The sequence below is a fragment of the Panthera uncia genome (genome assembly GCF_023721935.1).
Source record: "Panthera uncia isolate 11264 chromosome B3 unlocalized genomic scaffold, Puncia_PCG_1.0 HiC_scaffold_1, whole genome shotgun sequence".
NCBI lineage: Eukaryota > Metazoa > Chordata > Mammalia > Carnivora > Felidae > Panthera > Panthera uncia.
In genome coordinates this window covers 39,377,414-39,398,289 of record NW_026057582.1, presented here as the reverse complement: position 1 = coordinate 39,398,289, position 20,876 = coordinate 39,377,414, and the positions used below count along the sequence as shown (strand labels likewise).

Genomic DNA, 20,876 nt, shown 5'->3' with positions numbered 1-20,876 from the left:
AAAAAAACTCACACATATATAATCAATTAATTTATGACAAAAGAGCCAAGAATATGCAAAAGGGAAAGAACAATCTCTTCAATTAATGTCAGGAAAATTGGACAGCTACATGCAAAAGAACAAAACTAACCACTATCTCACTCCATACACAAAAATTAACTCAAAATAGATGAAGACTTGAATGTAAGACCTGAAACCATAAAATTCCAAGAAGAAAACAGGCAGTAAGCTCCTTGACATAGGCCTTGGCAATGGGTTTTTGGATCTGACACCAGAAGCAAAGGCAACAAAAGCAGAAATAAACAAATGAGACTACATCAAACTAAAATTCTTTTGCACAGCAAAGTAAACCATGAACAAATGAAAGGTAACATACCAAATGGGAGAAAACGTTTGCAAATCATGTTACCTGAAAAGGAGACAATATCCAAAATATATAAAGAACTCCTATAACTCAACCACAACAAAACAAAACAAAACAAATATCCAACTAAAAATAGGCAGAGGATCTGAATAGATAATTCCAGAGAAGACACACAGGTGTCCAACAGGTACAGATGAAAGGTGAAAAGATGCTCAACATCTTTCAACATACGGGTGAAGAGATGCTCAACATCACTAATCATCAGGGAAATACCAATCAAACCACAATGAGGTATCACCTTACACCTATTAGAATGGCTATTGTCAAAAAGGCAAAAAATAATAAATGTTGACAAGGATGTGGAGAAAAGGAAACCCTTGTGCATTGTTGGTTGTATGTAAGTCAGTGTAGCCAATATGGAAAACAGCATGGAGGTTCCTCAAAAAATTAATAATGGAACTACCATATGAGCCAGCAATTCCACTTCTGAGTATTTATACAAAGGAAGCAAAAACACTAACTTGTAAAGATATATGCATTCCCATGTTCATTTCAGCATGATTTATAATAGCCTAGACTTTGAAGAAACCTAAGTGTCTATTGATGGATAAATGATCAAGAAAATGTGATATACACATAGAATGGAATATTATTTGGCCATAAGAAGAATAAAATCTTACCACTTGTGACAACATGAATGGAACTTGCAGGCAATATGCTAAATGAGACAGAAAAAAAAATAGCATGTGATCTTACTTACAAAGGCTTGTGTAACCCCACCAGGTCCTACCAACCTCAAACCCTTCTCTCCATAGGAGCCACAGACCAGCCTGAGGACCAGTTAGGGACAGCAGACACCACTGATACTCTGAACCATCCCCAGCACAAACTCCAAACTAGAGTCCATAAAGGAACAGTGATGGGTACTGGGCCTGGGAGAGTGGGGCATGGTGCCTATACTACCTTGGTCTTGGCTCTGCCCTCAGAAAGGTAACTCATCATCCGTACTCAGGCTGAGGAAGCACAGAAACTTGGATGTTTAGACAGCAAAACTGATGACCATGCTTCTCGTTTGTACCAAAGGCACTTTTGCTGAATTCAAAGCATCTTAGGTAAAACTACCTATTGTCTGTCAGAGGCTTCCTTTTAAAAAATTAAAAAGCACAATAAAGAAATGAATAAACAAAAAGCAGAAACAAACCCATAAACACAGAACAAACTGATGGTTGCCAGAGGAGGGGGAGGGGATGGGCAAAATGGATGAAGGAGAGTGGGAGATTCAGGCTTCCAGTTATGGAGTGAATAAGTCACAGGGATAAAAGGCACAGGTTAGTCAATGATACTGTAATAGCAGTCTACGTGACAGGTGATAGCTACACTTGTGAGCACAGCATAAGGGATAGATTTGTCCAATCACTGTGTTGGACACCTGAAACTAATACAATGTTGTGTGTTAACTATACGTCAAATAAAACATTTTAAGGCTTGGGGCACCTGGGTGGCTTAGTTGGTTGAGTGTCAGACTTCAGCTCAGGTCATGATCTTATGGTTCGAGTCCCATGTCAGGCTCTGTGCTGACAGCTCAGAACCTGGAGCCTGCTTTGGCTTCTGTGTCTCCCTCTCTCTCTTCCTCTTCCCCTGCTTGCGCTTTCTCTCTCTCGCTCTCAAAAATAAAACATAAAAAAATTATAAAACATTTTAAGGCTTTTATTATGTAGTAAATTTTGCATCTTCTATTGAAGGCATCCATGAATAGGTCAGCACTGCCCTCTACTGGATGATCTGTGTTCATTACTCAATAATTGTGCACAAAATGACTTAAATAGGATTTTTGATATTTTTTTCTGAATTTCGATGAAAAAATGAATGGAAACTAGGATATTCTTCCATGCCTATTAAAATGGTTAGATAAAAAGTTCCTCCAAAAAAGTCTTAACTTTTTCTAGTTTTGAGAATTATACGTTTCAAAAATGAATTCAAATACATGAACAACAAAGAAAGAAAAAGCCAGAGAGACAGAAAGATAGAGGGGAGATGGAGAGGGAGAGGCAGAAAATAAATTCTCATCAGAATAAATGGGTAAATTTCTTACTTTGGCAACCCCCAAAATAAACTCGAGGAAATGCTTTCTTTGTGACATCACCAGCTGCAGTTCTTCTAATGTGTATGCTAATTCTAGCTCAGGGGATAAACTTTTTATCTTCTTCAGACAAAATTTAAGCTGAGTTAGTTTACTCAACTATAATGATCAGTACTCCCGCTGTGAAAATGTAGGTTCCTTTCAGAGAAGATTAAATTGTGGTTGGTTGGAAGTCAGCCAGCAAGCTGTTATACCTGTCATAGTAATAGCATTAAAACTGACTGAAATCCAGCCCAAATTTTGACTTATAAGGCAAGAAAAAATAAACGGTAATTAAAAGATATTACTACTTGAGGGGCACCTGGGTGGCTCAGTCGGTTAAGCATCCAAGTCTTGATTTCGGGTCAGGTCATGATCTCACAGTTCATAAGTTCGAGCCCCGCATTTAATTCTGTGCTGACAGCAGTGAGCCTGCTTGGGATTCTCTGTCTCCCTCTCTCTCTGCCTCTGTCAGCTCACACACACACACACTCTCTCTCTCTCAGAAATAAATAAACATTAAAAAAATATATATTACTACTTGAGTAGCACTTACAAAGCAAAAAAAAAAGAAAGAAAGAAAGAAAAAGGAAAAAAAAGGAATACCTATGCCATAAATTACTGTGACAAGAACACCTGGATGCAGTCTTAATAAAACATATGCCAGTGCAGAATGAGCTATCATTTCTGGGTTAAAGATTCCCAACCCAAACTCTCCAATCCCAACCTCCACCATCTCTCCCAGAGACCCTGAAAAGAACACGGGCTTTGGCAGAGACAACCTGGATTCAAGTTCCAGCTCTGCCATTCCAACTCAAGGCCTTGCTCTCCTTACCTGTAAGGTCGAGACAATAAGGTGTAACTAACTCCCAGAGTCTGACAAAAACTGAATGAAGTGAAGCATGCAAATCACTTAACACAGTATCTGGCACACATTAGGTTTTCAATAAAGACATTCTTTTCCTTCCAAACTCCTATATCCACCCAGTTACGAGACAACTCCAGGTGACACACAGGCCATCATTTCCAAGCAGCATGTCTAAAACTCTTCTCCCTCTCTCTTTTCTTTCCTAAGTATGGCCACCATTATTCACCTCGTTATCCAAGTCAGACACTTGAACATCACCCTGAATGCCCTTCTCCTTCACATGTGCTTTAAAAATTCCTTTTCTGCCTGCAAGACTCAGTTCAGATGTCACTTCTCCTGAGAAAAGCCTGGATTTCTCTGCTCCTCTCAGGCTGAGTTAAGTTCTTGATCTTGTCCCATGTTTCCAAACTCCCCATATGTACATCTAGTAAAGAACTAGTTACCCCACATTGTGGTGACTCATTTCTCTTCCCCACTGGGCTATGGGTACTTTTAGAGCAGAGACTGTGTCTTATTCAGAGTTTTACCCCCAAGTTCCAGCATTGCACCTGCCACAGGAACATGCTGAAAAACATCTGTGTAATAAATGTTAAAATGGATTCATGAATTAATAATATGTTGTTGGAGTTTCTAAAATGCTCATCTTACTCCTTTCTTCTATGGAACAATAGAGTTAGGAGTCAGATAGAGAATGTCATGTGGCCCGACCAGCCAAAATCAGGCTTCCTAGTCCTTCCCCTCAAATTTAGATTTCTAGATTCTGGAAGTTAGGCAAGATTTGCTGAGCAGGCACCTGCCTCATACCTATCAAACACAGAGTGAGACAAGCTTGCCCCCAGAAGCCCACCCTTGGGCCTTGACCCAGCTGTGCTTACTGAATCAGGGGCAAAGGAAAATCTGTGCTCTTTGTAGGGAGGGCAGTTCTAAAAAGGAGAATGTATGTACTTTAAGTTGTTCCCTGCACAGGGAGCTGGCTGAGGGGCAGGTGAGGCCTGAAATTCAACTCACACTCCATTAGCCAAGTGGGGCATGCTGGTTTGAGTCTGTGTTGCATAAAGATACTGTCTGCTTACAAGCCCTGTAGTCACCCCCTGAGGGCTGTGTCTACCCAGAGGGGACACAAAGGTCCATTTGAAATGGCTGGTCATTTAATTTTGATGAGCTAGGAAAGGAAGGGAAGAGCTCTCCCTAAGAAAAATAAATGAGGGTTGGGGGTCCTGAGTGGCTCAGTCAGTTAAGCGTCCAACTCTTGATTTTGGCTCAGGTCATGATCTCACAGTTCATGAGATCGAGCCCCATGTCGGACTTCATGCTGACAATGTGGAACCTGCTTGGGATTCTCTTTCTCTCTCTCTCTCCCTCGCTCTCGGCCCCTCCTCTGCTCACTCTCTCTCAAAATAAGTAAATAAAAATTTTTAAAAAAGAAAAATAGGTGGGGAGAAGAGAGTTAGCATTAACTGAATATCTACTATGTGCCAGACACTGGAATACATGATTTGGATAAACCACTTCATGTCATTCAAACAAAGCTGTAAAAGTTGGTTATCTTCAGATGAATATACTGAGGATTAGAGCCAGGATGACCACATAAGTGATGACACTTGGATCCAAAGTCCATTATCGTACCACCGCTCCATGATACTTTGTACTCTGCCAACAGAACATCCTAGTATCAGTAACTTATTCTGTAGTATTCCCAGGAGCTAAAGAGCATGAAGTTGAACAATGCAAACAATGCAAATGTGAGCTGAGAAATGCGATCAAGGCACTACCCGGTTTTCAAACAGGTACAAAAGTTCATTCCAAGACTAGGGGCACCTGGGTGGCTCAGTTGGTTAAGGGTCCAACTTTGGCTCTGATCATAATCTCACGGTTCGTGGGTTTGAGCCCCGCGTTGGGCTCTGTGCTGACAGCTCAGAGCCTGGAGCCTGTTTCGGATTCTGTGTCTTCTTCTCTCTCTGCCCCTCCCCCACTCTCACTTTCTCTCTCTCTCTCTCTCTCTCTCTCTCTCTCTTTCTCTCTCTCTGTCTCTCAAAAATAAATAAACATTAAAAATTAAAAATTAAAAAAAAATTCATTCCAAGACTACAACTTTGCAAATATTTTTTTTCTAAGCTATAAACGAAAGTTAGGCTCTTGGGTAAGCTCACAAAATTGTTTTTCGTGGGTTTGGAAGCTTAAGCCCTGAAATAGAACTTCTCTGATCTTCTGTGAATATTGAGTCCCTGATGGTCCTGGCCACCATCGCAAGCTGGTAAGTTCCAAGATGGATTGACTAGCTACATATACAGGGGCTTATAAAGCAAGTAATATAAAATGAAGGATCTATATAAAAAGCCCTACAAATAAGGTTTGAAAAATCTCCATTGCAGGGTTTCTCAATCTCAGCACTATGAACACTCTCATCTAGATAATTCTTTGTTGTAGGGAACTCTCTGGCACATTGTAGGATATTTAGTAGCATGCTACCCTCAACCCACAAAATGCCTATAAAAACATCCCAGCACCAGTTTTCTGTTTACAGCCAAAGAAATGTCCCTTGGAGGACCAAAATCACTCTCCATTGAGACGTTGGAATGCAATGGTCTCTGAACAATGGCTTACAACCACTTCAGTCCTCTGTAGCTCTCAAAGGCCAGAAACCCAGCTTTCTACGGAGAAACTACTAATATACAAAGACACATAACATTTTAAAAAGTAAAACACAAGTCTTGAGGGTTATGAAGGATTATTTGGAAATCCTTCAAAGATTTAAGACATTTAAATATCTCCGTCTTTTTAATACCTAGAAAGATTTAATACCATTTTCTTAAATAAAGGGTGATCAAAAATTCCTTTCCAGTGTCGTAAAATATACTGTTCCCCAGAACAGTCTAAGATTTTTAGGTGAATTATGATATGCTTGTTTTCAGGTGGTGATTTGGAATCAACAATGGGCCTTTTCTTTGACTGTAAACAGAAAACTGTGGGTGTGGACATAATGAAGCAATTGTACCATTGGAAATAGTGAGTAACTCACATCCCTCTTAGAGAGGGGAGGGTCATACTACCTTCACAGTACAGACCAAGAAAATTCCCATGATGCTAAGAGAAGTTTCAAATTCCACAAAATAATTTGAATCCCCTACTTTTTTTCTCCCATCCCATTATTCTCTGCTTTCAAATGAACAAAAAGTGGTTACCTTCACAGGCTATCAAACTAATGCCCAATTGCCCCATGGGGGAGTTCAACCTCTCTTTTATATGAAAATTAGAATTCTTATCTGATCAACATCAAAATCTCCATTCAAAGATGAATATAGAGGCAGGAGTTGCTGTAGCTTTCTAAATGTTACACAAAGCAGGCTGAGGAATCAAATTTCAAGACTCTTCTGTCCTGAGTCCTCAGTAAGCATTATACATTCTCCACTTGAACACTGAATTCTGGGGGCTAGCTGTTACGTTAAACTGACCTCTCTCCTGATTCACATCCCCTAATAACAAAGCTTTCAAAGACAGTTGAAAACCTTTATGGTACGTATATGTATTGTGGAGTGGTTAAGAGTGGGGACTCTGGACAAATGTCCATTGATGGATGAATGGATAAAGAAGATGTGGTATATATATACAATGGAGTATTACTTGGCAATCAAAAAGAATGAAATCTTGCCATTTGCAACTACATGGGTGGAACTGGAGGGTATTCTGCTAAGTGAAATTAGAAAAAGACAAAAATCATATATATGACTTCACTCATAAGAGGACTTTAAGAAACAAAACAGATGAACATAAGGGAAGCAAAAATAATATAAAAACAGGGAGGGGGACAAAACAGAAGAGACTCATAAATATGGAGAACAAACTGAGGGTTATCAGAGGGGTTGTGGGAGGGGGATGGGCTAAATGGGTAAGGGGAATTAAGGAATCTACTCCTGAAATCATTGTTACATGATATGCTAACTAATTTGGATGTAAATTAAAAAAAAAAAAGAGTGGGGACTCTGGAGCCCTATGTGGACCAGGACCCAGAATCTCAACTCTCCACTTACTGGCTCTTGGGAGACCCTTGGGACCCTTACCTCAGCTTTGTGCCTGTTTCATCATCTATCCAATGGAAATAGTCAAAAGTGCCTACTTTTTAAGGTGCTCATGAGGAATAAATGAATTATTATTTATAAAGTGCATAGGCACGCCTGGATGGCTCTGTAGGTCCTGGATGACCTTGATTTCAGCTCAGGTCATGATCTCCTATAGTTGTGGAATGGATCCACACTCAGTGTGGAGCCTGCTTGGGATTTCCTCTCTGCCCCTGTCCTGTGCGTGTGCATGCACTCTCTCTCTCCCTCAAAATAAATAAATAAACAAACAAGTAAACATTAAAAAATAACAAAGTGCATAGAATGGTGTCTAAGATCTAGCAAGTGCTATGCAAATATTTATTAACCAAAAGTATAAAATAAATAGAGAAACACGAGGCTTCTGTCCCATTAATGCAAACAAACCATGCCCTAGGGGAAAATTAAGAAATAGGTGTCTTGTCTTTCCTACCTGAACTTCCTTCTTTCTGTCTCTTCTTCCTTTTTCTATGTTCAACTTGAGCCTCCTTTTCAAGTTCCTACCAGGGTGTTAGCAGATCACAGTTGGTGACGTTTAAGGTTGCCCGTCTAAGCTTCCTTTTCCAAGGGGCCTTTGAATTCCCCTTGGAGACTCTGAAAGGCTGCAAAGTCAACAGAGCGTAAAGAAATGAATCTGCAGTGCTGACATGTCAAGGTGGAGTTGTATTTTCAGATGGGGGGATCCTTCTGTACCTGGGCTGCACCCTCCTGAGGCTGGCCCAGGGAGAATAATGCAAATTCATACCTTTGAACCTAAAAGTTAAATTTAAAAAAACAAGCAGCCTCAAATGTCTCTGTGCTAGCATATGGAAATTGTGGCACTTTCTTGAAATGAGTCATCCTAAACCCAAGTTAGAAGCAGAGATAATTTCCAGATGTCAAAAATTTTTTATTTTTCACTAAATAAAAAAGCAAGCAAGATGGAACATTGTTCTTAATACTGCTTCTCTTCCTAGCTGTTAATGTTTACTCACTTCTGATTTTCCTAATATTATCCCCTTGTAAGCTGTGGCCTAAATGCATTTAAATTGCCTTTGAATATCCCAAGCAATCCTTACTACCATGGAAACAGAACCAAGGATATGCAAGATGACTCCTCAGGGGCATAATTTGGTGCTTTACATACTTTTGATTGGTTGTTCCTTGCTCTACACCCCTTCTCTGAAATGCAATCATGTTGGTTGTATTTATTTTTATTATCCATGAGAGCACACAATTCACCAAGTAGTGGAAAGTGCCATTCATCCATCAAAGTGCTTCCACAGATATTTATAATCACAGGCAGCATTAGCAAGGGCAAATCCGTACACATCAGAAAGCATGGGCAGATTGATCCAGAAGGATTTAGGCATTTGCCCAGTGGCCTATGAGGTAACCTACACTTTTTGTACTTTTGTTGGTGGAGGAGAAAAGGGCATGGCCTAGTGCACCAAAGAATGCTGCCTAATGTCATGGCTCTTGAAAATGTGACTTGGCAGTTGTACAGTTCTGTATAGAGGGAGTATGAGATAGTAACAATAAGGGACAAAAAATGAGAAATATCCAACTTACGACTCTTTTGGTAAAGTATTTATAACCTTAATAAAATACCTTAGCTGTTTCTCCCCCATATGTAAAATGGGCATTTCTGGAGTGTAGAGTTAAGGCTTGGGTTCAGTTTGAGGTCAGTGTTTGTAAACTAACGATCCTCTGGATGAAAGATTAGACATAATAAATATTTCCCTTGCCTGTTTCATCAAGCATGATGAAGATGGAGAAAAATGTCAAGGTCATGTCTGTCTCTTTTGTTCAGTCTATTTCAGTATCTATCTGAGTATCTATCTCAGCCACTTATAGGCAGAATATTCTCATACTTTACAAATAACTGGAGTCATGACATGTGGAAAGGCACAAAATAAATATTTGTTTTCTTCTTTTTCGTCTTCCCTTTTTTGGGTTACTGGGAATTCTCTGGGCATATGTCAAGAGACCAGCCAGCTGTTTCTTAGAATAAATGATATCATGGCAATGAAAGGGCATAAAGACCAGACAAACTGGGCCTACCTGACCTTCACCTGGTATAGAAATGATTTTGACATTTAGATGCTGAAAGATGAAAATGTTGACAACTAAGTTTAATCTCTATGATATATCATAGTTCCTACACAGCTATGGTAAATATAAATAAATATTAATATATTCACAGATATTTCTGATAGAAATATTTCTAATATTTCTAATAGATGAAGAAGATGGACTTATAGTTTCTGTGAGTGGATATAAAATTGGTACGTAGAAACTTGAAAGGAAATTTTAATAATAATCAGATAAATGAAAAAAGAACTATTTTTTAAGTTTATTTCTTTATTTTGAGAAATAGAGTGGAAGGGGCAGAGAGAGAGAGGGAGGAGAGAATCCCAGCCAGGCTCCTCACTGTCAGCATGGAGCCTGAAGTGGGGCTGGAACCCACGAACCATGAGATCATGACCTTAGCCAAAAACAAGAGTCATATGCTCAACCAACTGAGCCATCCAGGTACCCCCCTCCCCTGCTGCAAAAAATACCATTTTATAACTAATTAGCAAAAGCAGTTCAATTATCTGTTGAATCCTCACTGCTATGGAAAAGGAGGCAGACATGTCTCATGTTTGTGGCCACCTGTATTTTTTTAAAACAAACTTATATTTGGGAAAGTTGTCAAATTATAAGTCCCGTCTCTTATAATACAGAACTCATTTTCCCAAGTTCCTTTTCAGCAAGGCTATAGACATGTAACCTACAAATACATCCAATTAAGAGCTTGATATAGAAGAGGGAAGTAGGAGGAAGTACATGATGCGCAGAATTCATTTCCTGAGAGATGATAGCAGAGGTGTCCAGATTTGAGGGCTCTGGTATCTCGCCGCTGTCCAGACTCAGCAGGTAAACTGGCGTGGTGTCTCCTGATAACAACACAATCTTCTCAGGAACAGCCCTACAGTGTGGTGTGGGTAAACTCCACTCCTTCATGACTGTGGAGCCTCCAGACTTACCCTCTGAATCAATAAATTCCTTAGTTTACAGCTAAGAATGCTGATTAATATACTGTATACATTTATACATCCTTGGTGCAAATATGAACTGAAACACCACTTTTGTAAAGTGCTTTGGTATTATATATATCAAGATCCAGAAAAAAAATCTTCATCTCTGACTCATTAACCTTCTTCTAAAAATTTATGCTAAGAAAATAATCTAAAGGAAGGAAAATGGCTGTGTGAATGGACACAATTTAAAATTTCAAGGCATTAGAAACAATTTGAAGATCGCCACCTTGAAAGGAAATTGTTCCCCATGGGGAACATTTAAGTCAGTTATGGCATGCCCTTGGCACTCAGTAGAATGCCAGAATTTCCACATGTAAGGGTTTAGGATATATAATTTTGTTGGAGGGTGGCCAGGGGGCTTGAAGCTGCATTTAGACAGAGAGCTTGCTCTTTTCCCTTAGACTGAATATTTATTTGGGGTTGCTTGTGGGGAATATTTAATGGGATTGGGGGGCACTAAAATCTTCCCCAGCTATCTCCCCTAGACCTGCCACTATTAGCAGAAAATGACACAGTAAATAAAGTAAAATAATTTTTAGGAACTTATGTGGCACAGTAGGAAAAAAAAATGATCATGATATCTTTATTAGGGAATAGAGCAAAAAACAAGTATATCTATGTAGTGACTACAGTTGAATTAGTAAATTGAGCCAGGTTTGGAAGGAAACACAGAAAAACAATGTGATTTATTGAGTGACAGAATTGTCAATAAATATTTTGTTCTTGTTTTCTGCTGATGTCATTCAATGCAACAAATATTTTTATGCCTTACAAAATCGTCTTGTGGTCAAAATAATATCCTTTCTTTGGCAATGTTTCAGTGATATTATGGCAACACAGCCACCTTCTCGGTGAAGATGACTTTGATACCTATTGTCTTCCGGCAGAATTAGACTCAACGTGGGCTTTAGCTACTTTTGGTGTGTGTGGATCCACAGGACCAAAGATAAAAGGCACACTCTAAGAAATCACCAGCCACGTAGGTCTTTCCACCCGAACTTTAAAAACATACCTGTTCACATGGAGAAATGATGTGCCCAACCGTGACCCAGAAATTCCTCTCCTAGGTGTTTACCGTGGCAAGATGATTGGCACACATGCACCAGTAGATACATACAAGAATATTTATGGTAGCACTATTTCTATTCACCAAAAACTGAAAACAATTTAAGTGTTCATTAACAGCAGAATAGATTCTTAAAAATGGGTAAATATATGGTGTAATCACATGATACTATATAATAGTATATAATAGTATCTACTTTTAGATAGTGACTGTATACAAACTACTTTTAGACTCAATCAGACAAACAAAGCTCATAAGCATAACAATGAATAAAAGAGGCAAGATACATGGTATGACTCCATTCATAAGTTTAAAAGCAGACAAAATTAAACTGTGCTATTTAAGGATGCATAGAAAATTGGTAAAACTATAAAGTAAGGTAAGGAGATGATTAACTCAGATGTCAAGATAGTAGCTGCCTCTGGGAAGGGAAGGGGAGAAGTAGTTGTGCTTAGAAAGAGGCACACTGTGGCTTCAGGCCTGGAAGTGTTCTTTCTTGATTGGATGGTGTTTGCAGATGATCACTTCATAATTTTGCATTAGATAGTGGTACATTTGTGTTTTACATTCCTTCCTTTGTGTATGTTGTGTGGAAATGAGAGTTCTCTGCAGGTCCTAGAGGCTGGTGCACTGGGAGGAGTCCCCTTTTAGTTCAGGCCAGGACCTTCTGCCAACAGAGACGCTGAGGTTGCAGCTTCTGGATCTGTAATTAGGGTGTCCATCACTGTCATGAAGAGTCATGAACACGGGCATGTTTATTAACTGGCCAGTCCCCAGAGGGCTTGTGACTCATAGAAGCTCTTTGAGATGAAGGGGAAAGCATTTCAGGGACTCTTAGCCTGGAGGCAGGATTCCAACACTTTTAAATGGAACCTAGAATGGGAGAGTAATGAGGAGTAAAGAGTTGTCTCTACATTTTGCCATGACCAGTGAGGCCACCTGAATCACTGCCTTGGTTATGAACTGCTGCCCAAGAAGATGTAAGTTAAGTCTATTAAGACTTCTTCCAACTGACTTGGAAAGCAAAATACCTAACAATTTGACCAATCAATTGATTGCATGGATGGTCTGCCTCAAACCAAGCATGCTACCAAGAACCAGAAGTTTGTATCGATTACTTGTGCATTTGAAATCTATCATTTAAAACTCAAACCTGAGTTTTAAATGGTTCTAGTTTTCACAGGCTCTAGTTTAATTTTGTGTTCCTGGCACACTACGAAACTTGAGAAGAAGCAAAAGAGATTACTCTATCCTCTTGCATTGTAGTGCTGAGCTTGACTTAACTATTGTCTGGGTGATGTGCAACTCTGTAGGAGTAGAGATGAACTTCTAGATTCTTGTCTAATAGAGATGCAAATAATTTCTGTCTTGTGGAACAGGTAACCCCCAAAATTATATGTGGCTCTTTGGACACTAACTGCTTTTGTATATAACTCAACAATCTTAGCATTGTCAAAAATACCTAATTTCTCAAATGCTCTTTAGATAGGCTTTTAAATCAATTGGACAATCATAGGAAAAAAGGAAGGAAGGGAGGGGCAGCAGAGAGAGAGAGAGAGAGAGAGAGAGAGAAGGGAAGGGAAGGGAAGGGAAGGAAAGGGAAGGGAAAGGAAACGTTTGCTCTGTGAAAGACAGTGTGAATAAGATAAACAAGCTACAGACGGAGAGACAATATTTGTAAACCACATATCCAACAAAGGAGTGGTATCTAGAATATATAAAAAAAATGAAAACTCAACACTAAAAAAAAGCACCCTAAATAATCCAAGAAGATGGCCAAAGTCTTGAACAGATATTTCACTGAAGATGATAACTAAGTACATGAAAAGGTGTTCACCATCAGGAGCTCCCAGGAAAATTCAAATTAAAACCACAATGAGATATGACTACATACCTATTGGAATTGTGAAAGTGAAAATTAGTGACAAAACTAAATGCTGGCAAGGAATGTGGAGAAATGAAATCACTCTTACATTGATGATGAGAATGTGAAATGGTACAGCCATTCTGGAAAACAGTTTGGTAGTCTCTCAGAAAACTAAACACACAAAAACCAGATGATGTAGCAATTGCACCCTTGGATATTTATCCCAGAGAAATGAAAACTTATGTCCAAATGAAAACCTGTACACAAATGTTCATAGTTGACAAATGTTCATTTCAAATGTTTTTCATAATAGCCCCAAAGTTCCTTCGACGGACGAATAGTTAAATGGTGACACAGCCATACCATAAATACTACTCAGCAGGAAAATAAAAAGAGAACAAGAGTGAGACACTAGTACATGCAACAATTTGGATTACACTCCAGGGAATTATGCTCAGTGAAAAAAAGCCAGTCCTAAAAGGTTACATACTGTATTATTCTATTTACTTAACATTTAAATGTTAACATCTAATATTTCAATATTTAATATACTTTAACATTTTGAACATTTAACATTCCATTTATTTAACTTTCCATATTTTAAATTATTTGACAAGTTGAAACATTTATTTGCCCTATTTAATATGAAATTTTAGAAGTAGAGAACAGATCAGTGGTTTTCAGGATTAGGGATCAAGAGGGAGGGTGGGAGGAGAGGGAGGTAGGTGTGGGCATAAAAGAGAACAGGAGGGATGCTTCTTACTATAAAGGAACTGTTCTGTATCTTGACTATCACACTACAGATGTGATAAAATTGTGTAGAACCCCCTCCGAACACACACACTCATACACACAAGTACAATGAAATAAGAAATCTGTACAAGATCAGTGGATTGCATCAGTGTCAATATTCTGGTTGTGATATTATTTTTTACAAAATGTTACCTTTGGGGGAAACTGTATAAAGGGTATCTTTATACAGTTTATCTTCTTGTGTTATTTCTTACAATTGCACTTGGGCATACAATTACCTCAATTAACATTTCATGATTATATATAATATGCACACTCTTGGTATAGAAATATACAGAAAATAAAGAAAAAGTGTGAAGATAAATAAAAGAATCCTCAATTTTATCACCTGCAAATAAACAACTATTAAGACTTTAAAGTAATCCTTCCAGCCTTTTAAGAACTCATATTAAAAACATTGGTGTCACTTTGTTTTATAAGCTAGTATTTTCACTTAATATACTGTGAGAAGTTTTCTGTATCATTATATAGTTTCCTTTGAAATTATTTTTAATGACTGCATATAATTCCTTCATATAGAAAAACTACAGTCTATATACCCAATCTCTGGTTTTATTCTATTTTTCTCTCTGATGAGAAATGTTCAATGAATATCTTTGAGGATAACCCTTTGGTCACATCCCTGATTATTTCCCTCAGATAAGTTTTAGGAAGTAGAATTACTGCTCAAAGAGTATGAGCATTTTTAAGACCTTATCACTAAAATGCTCCAAAGTGGGGTCTTGGTGGGTCAGTTGGTTAAGCATCTAACTCTTGATTTCGGCTCAGGTTGAAATCTCACGTTTCATGAGATCGAGCTGTGTGTTGGGCTCTGCACTGACAGTGTGAATCCTGCTTTGGATTCTCTCTCTCCCTCTCTCTGCCCCTTCCCACTCATGCTCTCTCTCTCTCTCTTTCTCTCTCGCAAAATAAATAAATAAATAAATAAATAAATAAATAAATAAACTTTAAAAAATAAAATAAGTAAAATAAAATAAAATAAAATGCTCCAGAAAAAAGTTGTAGCAAAATACACTCCTATAAACAGTAAAATATTTATTCCCAAATCTTCACAGATAATAAGAATTATAATTTATTAAAAGTTGATAATTTGGGGGGCACCTGGGTGACTCAGTCCATTAAGCGTCTGACTTCGTCCCAGGTCATGATCTCACAGTTCGTGGGTTTGAGCCCCACGTCAGGCTCTGTGCTGACAGCTCAGAGGCTGGAGCCTGCTTCGGTTTCTGTGTGTGTCTTTCTGTCTGCCCCTCCCCCACTCATGCTCTGTCTCTCTCTCTCTCTCTCTCTCTCTGTCTCAAAAATAAATAAGCATTAAAAACAATATTTTTAAGTCAGTAATTTTTTATAAAATTTTTAAGAGAAATATAGTATCTCATTTTGAAACTTTGTTTCCTTTAAATGTTAGTTCAATTAATTTTTTTTTTATATATTAGCCATTACAATTCTACTTTTGAGAATTGACTTCCCATGTCCTTTATTCATTTTTATGTTTCAGTAGGCACTGTATTTCCTTACTGTAAGTGAGCTTTCACATTTTTTATATTCAAATCAAGATGTTTCTTAGTAGCTTCTTCCTTTTAATTTCAAGTTCATGAAGTCCCTTCTCACCTTGATGGCCAGTTAATAGTTTATCATCTATATTTATTTTTCATCTTTTTATATTTTCACTTTGTTTTTATATTTAATTTTTTTAATCCGCCTGAATTTTGGTGTAAATTATAAAAAATATGGCGCACCTGGGTGGCTTAGTCAATTGAGCGTCTGACTCTTGATTTTGGCTCAGGTCATAATCCCAGGGTTGTGCGATCAAGCCCCATGTCGGGCTCTGTGCAGAGTGTGGAACCTCTTTTGGATTCTCTCTCTCTCTGCCCCTTTCCCCTGCTTGTGCTCTCTCTCCCTCTTAAAAAATACATATAGATAGATAGATAGATACAGATATGACACCTTTTGTTAATTGTTCACCATTTGTCTCACCACTATTTATTGGGGGGCTTATCTTTTCTTCAAATTCAAATTTTAAATGCCATTTTTGTGAAGTACCAAACTTTTATGTGTTTTGATATTGCTTTCAAAGGTTTCTATTCTGTTCATTGTTGTGTTTACTGTTGGAATAGTCTCACTTTGTTTTTCTTGATTGCATTGATTGATTGCACTTGTATATTGTAATGCCTGGAAATGCAAGCTCTCATTTTATTACTGTTCTTTTAATATTTCCTGACTATTTTCAACAATATATTTGACACATTTTTTGCTGATGTGAGCATCCAACTAAACGTAAATGTAGATTATGACCTGTTCTTCCACTTCTCCAACTGCTAAATTATAATAGCATCTATTGAGTGCTTTGTGCCAGACACTGTTCCAAGTATTTTTACACACATCAACTCATTTAATGTTAGCAGTGACCCTATAAGGTGGGTATGTTCAGTATCTGTGTTTTACAGAAGAGGAAGTAGAAGCATGGAGAGGTTAAGTAAACTTGCCCAAGGTCACATAGCTAGTATGTGGCTAAACTAGCTGTTGCATATAACATACCCACTAAATCCAGGCAGTTTGGCTCCAGAGCTCACTCTCTGTCAAACACTATAGCTAGGGTGAATATTATCTTGATTTTTTTTTTTTTTTGCTTTAACCTGGAAATACTATGAGGTAATAAGCCTGAGATACCACAGTGATTAAAAACCTGGTTCAAAGCAGCTTCGTATGCATATTCTATAGCAAAATATAGTTTCCTTTAGAGTGATGAAGGAAATTTTCTTTACATTATAAAATGGAACTAAGAGTTCTGAACCTCAACCAAGGAGAAAACAGGAGGCAGCAAACTATTAGTACTTCTATTGGTGCTAACTAGCTTACCCATCACTAAAATTATCTTCCTTATTAGTTTGTAACTCTGTCTAAAATTCCACTATTACAGATTCATTGCTCCAGGTTAACTCTCTAAGGTGTGAATAGCCCCTGGTGATATAATACTTGTCAGGGTATTTATTATCTATACTGTGGTGTGATTCCAGTTGCTCCTAAAACTAGCCCTGACATAATAGAAGTTGTCACAGTCCAAAGGGGAGATGGAAATAGAAGACAATGTTCTTCTGGAGCCTGGAGAGAAGGAAGGTTGTAAGAGTAGTGATTGGGTGGTGGGAGACCACAGTTAAAAAAGAGGCAGCTGGCCAGTAGCCTCAAGTGACAGAAGTGAGAGAGGAGATTGGAAGGTGGAAGAGGGTCCCATGGAGAGGCAGGAGGTGGGGAGAGGCTCCTTTCCTCAAAGTTTTCCCAGGACTGCAGCTGGGTGCAACTGAGCATTCTAAAAGGAGGACTTCCTCTGGGGATCGGGGAGTCAGGAAGGGAATGTGAAAGGAGTCCACACCCTTGACATTCACTCAGAAGCTCTGAGGTTCGTTGGAAATGCTGCATGAAAAGCTACGTCCACATACAACACCATAAAAGGAGACAGCATTGTAGACTTTCCTCAAATCCTCACGGCTATGAATTTCTCCAACAAGGTTCTTGCAACATCATGGCCTCTACCAAACCTTCCCCCATTTGTCACTGCCACAATGATGCTGACCTTGAAATCCAATACCAGGGGAAAAAGGTGGGGGCTTCAATAGCATTCCTTTTATGTAAATTCTTACTAGCTCACACAAATATTTTTCATTGCTTTGTGTTTTATGGGAGGTATGAGTGGAATCGTTTAATGGGTATGCTGATTATAAAAGCAATGGATGCTTATCGTAAAAAATCAGTGATGTAGAGAAAGAAGAGAGTGAGCTTCTCCTCTCACCCTGCTACACTGCAGTGTGCCTTCCAAACTTTGCCAATGGCAGAACAGTGAGATGCCATTTTGTTTTTTTTTTAATTTCTTTAATTCTTTTATTATTGATTGATTGATTTTAAATATATTTTATAGTCAAATTGGCTAACATACAGTGAGTAAATTGTGCTCTTGGTTTTTGGGGTAGATTCCCATGTCATCGCTTACGTACAACACCCAGTGCTCATCCCAACAAGTGCCCTCCTCAATGCCCATCACCCATTTTCCCCTCTCCCCCACCACCCCATCAACCCTCAAATTGTTCTCTGTATTTAAGAGTCTCTTATGGTTTGCCTCCCTCCCTCTCTGTAACTATTTTTTTCCCCTTCTCTTCCCCCATGGTCTTCTGTTAGGTTTCTCAAGATCCACATATGAGTGAAAACATGATATCTGTCTTTCTCTGACTGACTTATTTCACTCAGCATAATACCTTCCATAATACTTTCCACGTTGCTGCAAATGGCATGATATCATTCTTTCTCATTACCAAGTAGTATTCCATTGTATATATAAACCACATTTTCTTTATCCATTCATCAGTTGATGGACATTTGGGCTCTTTCCATAATTTGGCTACTGCTGAAAGCTTTGCTATAAACATTAGAGTACCTGTGCCCCTATGAATCAGCACTCCTGTGTCCTTTGGATAAATTCCTAATAGTGCTATTGCTGGGTTGTAGGGTAGTCCTGTGTCTAATTTTTTGAGGAACCTCTCTCTACACTGCTTTCCAGAGGGACTGCACCAGTTTGCATTCCCACCAATGGTACAAGAGGGTTCCCTTTAGTGAGATACCATTTTGGATTTTTACTTAACATGTTATTGTGGACACTTCTTTGTGTCAATAAATGTAGCACCCCAATTATTGGCTCCATAGTATCCCACTATATTTTCTGCTACATATGATTTATTCAACAAACAGAACAGATGGACACTGAGATCATTGCAATCTCTTTCCATTATATATTATCCTCACACTAATTGCTCCCAAGGTATTAATTTCCTAAGAAAAGAATTGCTGAGCTAAGTGACACTATGTATGACACCAAATAGATGTATATGAGCTATATTATATTTTATTGTACCTTTTAATACCTTCACCACTTGCTTTACCATGTCTTTTCCTTCACTATGTCTTTTCGTGGTATTCAGCTTTGTTCAGAAATCATTTTAAAACTTGCTCTATTGTTTCTTTTTTTTTTGTATCTTGTAAAGCATTCTTTTTTTTTTCACAGAACATCTTTTATTGTAACCAGTTTAGCTTTCTTTATATAATATGGAAGCAATTACATTGGTCAATATGTCTTTTTGAGTTGTCTTTATGTAAAATTCAAGTATCTTAAATTTCTTATTTTTATCTTGTAAAACATTTTATTTTTTCACAGAACATCTTTTATTGTAACCAATTTAGCTTTCTTTATATAATTGGAAGTGATTACATTGGTTAATATATCTTTCTGGGTTGTCCTTATGTAAAATTTGGACATGTCCCTAAATTTCTCTCCCCCCTCTCTTTTTTTTTTTTTTTTTTGTTCAGAAGTAGAATTTAGTGATTCATCACGTATGTATAACATCCCAACAAGTTCCTTCCTTAATGCCCATCACCCATTTAGCCCATCCCCCCACCTACCTCCCCTCCAGCAACCCTCAGTTTGTTCTGTATAATTAAGAGTCTCTTAATGGTTTGCCTCCCTCTCTGTTTTTATCTTATTTCATTTTTCCTTCCCTTCCTCTATATTCACTTTTGTTTCTTTTTTTTATTTTTTTTAATTTATTTTTTATTTTTTTAAATGTTTTTATTTATTTTTGAGACAGAAAGAGACAGAGCATGAACAGGGGAGGGGCAGAGACAGAGAGGGAGACACAGAATCCGAAGCAGGCTCCTGGCTCCGAGCCGTCAGCACAGAGTCTGACACAGTGCTGGAACCCATGGACTGCGAGATATGACCCGAGCTGATGTCGAATGCCCACTGGACTGAGCCACTCAGGTGCCCCTCATTTGTTTTGTTTCTTAAATTTCACATATGAGTGAAATCATATGGTATTTGTCTTTTTCTGATGGACTTATTTCATTTAGCATAATACACTCTAGTTCCATCCACATCATTGCAAATGGTAAGATTTTACTCTTTTTGTTAGCTGAGTAATATTCCAATATATATATATACATATATATACACACACATATATATGTATATACATATATATACACATATATACATATGTGTATATATACATATGTATATACATATATATACACATATATACATATGTGTATATATATGTATATACATATATATGTGTGTGTATATATATGTATATATACACACCACTTCTTTATTCATTCATCATTTGATGGCCATTTAGGCTCTTTTCATAATTTGGCTATTGTTGATGATGCTGCTATAAACATTGGGGTGCATGTGCCCCTTCGAATCAGTATTTTTGTAGCCTTTGTGTAAATACCTAGTGGCACAATTGCTGGCTTGTAGGGTAATTCTATCTTTAGCTTTCTAAGGCACCTCCACACTGTTTTCCAGAGTGATTGCACCAGTTTGCATTTTCACCAACAGTGAAGAGGGTTCCTCTTTCTCCACATACTCATGGACATCTGTTGTTTCCTTAGTTGATAGTTTTAGCCATTCTGACAGGTATGGGGTAGTTCTCTTTGTAGTTTTCATTTGTATTTCCCTGATAATGAATAGTGTTAATATTTTTTCATGTGTTCTATAGTTTTCAGAGTACAGATCTTTTACCTCTTTGGTTAGCTTTGTTCCTAGGTATTTTATGTTTTTGGTGCAATTGTAA

At 38.0% G+C, this 20,876-nt stretch overlaps 1 long non-coding RNA gene across 1 annotated transcript in view; it reads left to right on the top strand.

The window, feature by feature from the left end:
• The window catches only part of LOC125908751 (uncharacterized), a 37,718-nt gene that overhangs the window by 12,306 nt on the left and 4,536 nt on the right, over window positions 1–20,876 (top strand). Inside the window, exon 2 of the long non-coding RNA XR_007453425.1 lies at window positions 6,264–6,357. This is a non-coding gene — a long non-coding RNA (uncharacterized LOC125908751). The remainder of the gene's footprint in view (window positions 1–6,263; window positions 6,358–20,876) is intronic.